This window comes from Octopus bimaculoides, chromosome 21 (genome assembly GCF_001194135.2).
Source record: "Octopus bimaculoides isolate UCB-OBI-ISO-001 chromosome 21, ASM119413v2, whole genome shotgun sequence".
NCBI classification, from domain to species: Eukaryota; Metazoa; Mollusca; class Cephalopoda; order Octopoda; family Octopodidae; genus Octopus; species Octopus bimaculoides.
This window is the reverse complement of record NC_069001.1, coordinates 2,979,062-2,984,993: the sequence shown is the minus strand read 5'-3', so window position 1 is coordinate 2,984,993 and position 5,932 is coordinate 2,979,062. Positions and strand designations below refer to the sequence as shown.

At 39.4% G+C, this 5,932-nt stretch overlaps 1 protein-coding gene across 2 annotated transcripts in view; it reads left to right on the top strand.

Moving 5' to 3' along the window:
• Positions 1 to 4,322: 4,322 nt before the first annotated feature.
• The window catches only part of LOC106873489 (fibroblast growth factor receptor 3-like), a 92,967-nt gene continuing 91,357 nt past the window's right edge, over positions 4,323 to 5,932 (top strand). The window contains exon 1 of one of the 2 annotated variants that reach the window (XM_052975497.1): positions 4,323 to 4,421. The gene's annotated coding sequence lies outside the window, so the exon portion shown is untranslated. The remainder of the gene's footprint in view (positions 4,422 to 5,932) is intronic. The other variant, XM_014920995.2, reaches the window with a different exon arrangement.

Sequence of the window (5,932 nt, the reverse complement as noted above, 5' to 3'; positions counted from 1 at the left end):
TGCTGTTTCCGCTTCTACGATTATAGTAATTATTGTTTGATATCAAAGAATAATTAAATAGTCGTTGAAATTGAGGGAGAGAATAGGGAGACGAGAAAGAGGTGGGGGAAAGGAGTAGGGGGGAGATAGAGAAAAGAGAAATGCGGGGAAGAGAGAGGAGATAAAGGGAGAAAGAGAGAGAGAGAGAGAGGAAATGAGAAAGATGAGGAAAGTGAGAGAGAGAGAGAGAGAGAGAGAGAGAGATGAAAGGAAAAGAAAAGGGAAGATGAGAGGAAGGGAGAAAGAGAGGCAGAAAAAGGGAAATAAACAGAGAGAAAGAGAGACAAACGATTAGATTTCGTTTAAAGGATCAGAGGAACAACAAACAGACGATAAAACAGAGTAAATTTGGTGAGGGACAAAAACGAAGGGAAGGAGAGAGTGAGAGACTGTGTAAGCGATGCTGAAATGCGAGGACACGAGAGAGGGATAGAGAGAGGGATGGATGGATGGATAGATAGAGAGAGAGAGAGAGAGGGATAGAGAGAGAGAGGGAGAGAGAGAGACAGAGATGGATGGATGGATAGATAGATAGATAGAGAGAGAGGGAGAGAGAGACAGAGAGGGATGGATGGATGGATAGATAGATAGAGAGGGATAGAGAGAGAGAGAGAGGGAGAGAGAGAGAGAGAGAGAGACAGAGATGGATGGATGGATAGATAGATAGAGAGAGAGAGAGAGAGAGAGGGAGAGAGGGAGAGAGAGAGGGAGAGAGAGAGACAGAGAGGGATGGATGGATAGATAGATAGATAGAGAGAGAGGGAGAGAGAGGGAGAGAGAGACAGAGAGGGATGGATGGATGGATAGATAGATAGAGAGGGATAGAGAGAGAGAGAGAGAGAGAGAGAGAGAGACAGAGATGGATGGATGGATAGATAGATAGAGAGAGAGGGAGAGAGGGAGAGAGAGAGAGAGAGGGAGAGAGGGAGAGAGAGAGAGAGAGAGACAGAGAGGGATGGATGGATAGATAAATAGAGAGAGAGAGAGAGAGGAGAGAAAGAAAAAATAAAAGCATACGCTGTGAACTTGCGCTGGACGGGAGTGTGTGTGTGTGTGCGTGTGTGTGTGTTTGTAAACAGGCCTGGATATATCTGATAGAAAGGTTGGAATCGTAGGTGAATAGAAGAATAGTTTGAGAGTCAATTGAAACAAACAATACACACATACATGCATATGTGTGTGTGTGTGTGTGTCTGGTGGTTGTCTACTCCTTATGCAGAGTCTGACCCCTTCCTGTACCCACACCTTAGATCCATCATGGCGTCTGATCATGGCTTTTTAAACCAGACAAAGTTTTGAAAAGACACCCACATAGATTGCATATTTGATTTGGACCACCAAGAGCTACAGTTAAGTTCTGATCCTTGTGGATCTCAAAATGTCTTTTGAAGCCTCTGTTAGAATAGCAGACCTTATGGCATACACGGCATTGAAATGTGTGCACAGATATACAGGCTGAATAGTTGGTGGAGGTAAATAAAAGAGTTTACAACCTCAAATAATTTACCCTTAACGAAAATTTTAGGGGAATTACAATCAAATTAAAAAGAGAAAGAGGACATACATACATACGTACATACATAATACATACATACATACATACATACACGGTGATTGCTTCATTTTTGCAGATGAATTACGTTGAAGTGCCAATTATCTCATGAGTGCGCATACACAAAGGACCCACTGAAGTTAGCTACTTATTAGTGGGTGATAAAAATAGAACTGACTTTGTGTACGCATCTTTGTGTTTGGGTCTGTTCCTAACCTAGCGCTTTACAACAGATGTTGGTGTGTTTACGTCCACGTAACTTAGCACTTCGACATAAGAAACTGATTTCCTTCAAGGTGGTGCCTGAGCATGGCTGCAGTCAAATGAGTGAAACAAATGAAACAGATAAAAAAGCAAAAGATTAAAGATACATGTGTGTGTGTGTGTGTGTGTGTACTGTATGCACACGCACACATGAATAGATATAAGAAGAGAGGAGAAAAGGAGTGTGAAGGAGAAGCGAAGAAAAAGGACATTTATTCTTAAATACTAAACCAGTTACCAATCACGAATAAAACGCCGTAACTCTCTAAAATATGGCGACGGCACTCCCTCCTTCCCTCGCTCGCTCACTCACTCACTCACTCACTCTCTCACTCACTCACTCACTCACTCGCTCGATTGTTCTCTCACTCAATCCTCAACGCACGGTTGTTGTCGTCTGCTTGCAAAGATTGCTAAATATGGCAGATAAATTATTTGAAGTTAATATGTTGTAATTAAATTTAATGAATTTAAATCACTAAAATAGTTTCAGCTTTGAAGACGTTTTAATTCTATGTCATTTTATTTATATTTTGTTCGGATAATTAGGAAAGAACAACAAAAATAAAGAAAAAATAGGAATCAAGAGAATTGTTTGTTTGCTTTTTTTTTTATATAGTTTATTTTTCTTTTCATGTCTAAACTATTTTAAGGTGGAATCTGTTTTGATTATCAAATCTAATTGTTGTTTGTCGACAGATATTTCTTTTCTCCTTCTTTTTTTCCTTCTTTTCTTTTTTCTGCAAAATTTTCCTTTGAAACTGTAATTATTCGGGGCTATAAGGCAACACAATCTGCATACGATTGATTTCATGAACCCAACGATGGAGCCTCGACATAAATGCTCGACTAGCTAAAAATAGCAGCCAAATATCCCTCAAATCACACCATGTCGTCGTCTTAGTAAACCAAATAAAAAAGGTGCATCCGACAATCTAGTCCAAGGAGTACTCCGTCAGTTACGACGACGAGGGTCCCAGTTGATACGATCAACGGAACAGCTTGCTCGTGAAATTCACGTGCAAGTGGCTGAGCACTCATCAGTCACGTGTACTCTTAATGTAGTTTTCAGGGAGATTCAGCGTGACACAGTGTGTGACAAGGCTGGCCCTTCGAAATACGGCTACTACTCATTTTTACCACTTCAGTGGACTGGAGCAACATGAAATACAGTGTCTTGCTCAAGGACACAACGCGTCGCCGGGAATTGAACTCACGATCTTACAATCGTGAGCCGAATGCTCAAACCACAAAGCCACGCGCCTTCACAATCTAGTCCAAAATATACAAGATACGTGATGGTCACGACTGGCGTGCCTGTCATCAGTGATCTGCTGGATCTAAGCAGACTTGGCGCTGAAGAACAACAACCAAAGCAACACCAACACAGATAAAAATACCAACAATAAAAATAAGATAACAACTACAACAACAAAAGCATGTACAACAGTAACAGCAACAACAACAACAGTAACAGCGGCAGCAGCAGCAATGACATCAGCATTGACCATAACGACAGCAGCAACAGCAACAAAAGTCAACACCCTCACCAGACCCAACCATCGTACACTCCACTCTAAGGATTCTTTCCGATGCGCATCTGCCCACTTCGTATACCTACCACAGTGTTCACTTTGCAATTTGATCTACATCAAGTTAACCTACCTCCTCAAAGAATCTGCGTCTTTTCAACTTCATTTATTTCATCTGTATTACTACTTGTTTGTGTGGAGGCGCAATGGCCCAGTGGTTAGGGCAGCGGACACGCGGTCATAGGATCGCGGTTTTGATTCCCAGACCGGGCGCTGTGAGTGTTTATTGAGCGAAAATACCTAAAGCTCCACGAGGCTCCGGCAGGGGATGGTGGCGAACCCTACTGTACTCTTTCACCACAACTTTCTCTCTCTATATGTATATATTAGGGACGATATATATATAGTTGTTGTTATTTAATATTTTTGTTGTTGGTTTTGTCTTCATTGTTTCTCCTGATTTTTATTTTTGTTTTTGTTCTGATGGTTGTAAAAGTATACACGTATATATATAGTGATGCAGAAAAACTAGATTGGGCTCGATGTATATATGTATGTGTGTGTGTACGTGTGTGTGTGTATTATTCTATTACTGTTTCAGTTATCGGATTGCGACCATGCTGGAGTATCGCGTTGAGGGTTTTATTTAATCGATAAAATCGTCCCCACTTCAAACTTTATAAGTCTGGTACTTATTCGGGTACTCATATGTGTATGTATATGTGTGTGTGTGCACATATGTATGTATGTGTATCTATGCGTGCGTGTATTCAGACAGACAGACAGATAGACAGACAGACAGACAGACAGATAGATAGATAGATAGATAGATAGATAGATAGATAGATAGATAGATAGATAGATAGACAATTTACGATGTAGTTCATCTTATCTCGACTAACCCATTGGCCTGAAACTAGTTGAAGAGAAACGAGTTCAATCTATGATTTCATTTTCCACCACTGTGTGGCGGTAGCAGCCGAGGTGGCGCTAGTGTCGTCGTTGGTCTTGCCGCTGCTGGGAAAACGTCGTTGGTAAAGATAAAAGGCAATCATTTTAATTTAATTTGATGCAATTTAATTAATATTTCTTTTAAATCTAATTTCATTTAAAAAGTTTGTTTTGGAAAATTCGTGAAAGAATCCGTTACTTCTCTTCAGTTTTCTCTCCCTCTTTCTTCCTTTCTCTTCTCTCTCTGTCTGTCTGTCTCTCTCTCTCTCTCTCTCTCTCTGTGCCTCTCTCAGTCTTCCGATTTCTGTCTCTCTCTTTGTCTCTATCTTTTTATCTGTCTGTCAGTCTGTCTCTCTTTCTTTCTCATTTGCTATCTCTCTTTCTCTATCCCTCTCGCTTTTGTCATTAAGCTTGGAATAGATGTATGTCTGTGTGTATGTGCGCGTGTATGTGAGACAGTGTGTGAGAGAATACGTGTATGTGTGTGCGTGTGTGTATGAGAGAGAGAGAGTGTGTGTGTGTGTGTACGCGCGTGCACACTGAGGAATCAAGAGACCAATATTCCTGTTATTTTATGCTGTCACACGCTGTGCTAAATTTTATACAATCAAATATTCTTGTTGTTGTTGTTATTGTTGGTTTTGGTGGTCGGCGTCGCTTAATACCAGATCAACTCTGATCTGACAAACCAACACACACACACATATACATAGGTTTTTTTTTTATTACTAATAATTGGTAGAAATCACAAACTGACTCAAGAGCCGAGAGGTTTCATGCGTTGGCATTTATCAAACACGAAACTCTCGGCCCTTAAGTGACCCTGAAACTTCTGCCGATTATTAATAGAAAGCATACATACGCTCATGTTTTGAGATCTATTTTCCTTTTTGCATCACCAGAACCAGGCATAAAAAATTGCTGCCCTTGCGCCACAATTTCAAACCATCATCATTATTATTATTATTATTTATTATTATTATCATCATTATCATTATCATCATCATCATCATCATCATTATTATTATTATTATTATTATTATTATTATTAAAATTTAGAGTCAGATATATCCAACTCTAAATTTCCCTGTGTCTTGGGATGGTCATTACGCCAGTAATAATAATAATAATTATAATAATAATTATTATTATTATCATTATTATTATTATTATCATTATATTGGATAAAAAAAGTGGATATATCTGATATCTGCAGCAAAAGGGTTAATGAACGTATATGATATGGTTATAAAGGATATCTGGGAGAAGACAGTTCGAGCAACAGAAAGAGGTTGAAGTGGAACTGAATGCATCTTTTTTTCCATCTAGTCTTGTATGTCCTTCCAAAATGCTTATTTAACTACATGGAAAGAAGGCAAGAAGGAAATTACAATGATGAAACAAATGAACGAAGGGAATGAGGCGGGGAAGAGGGGCTGGGCTCAGTTATAAAGGATACAAACATAAACAAACATAAATAGAGATTGTTAGGTAAGATTGTTTGGGAATATATTAACAAGCAGTAAAATATACATTACACACATACACACACACACACACACACACACACACACATGCATACACACACATGCAT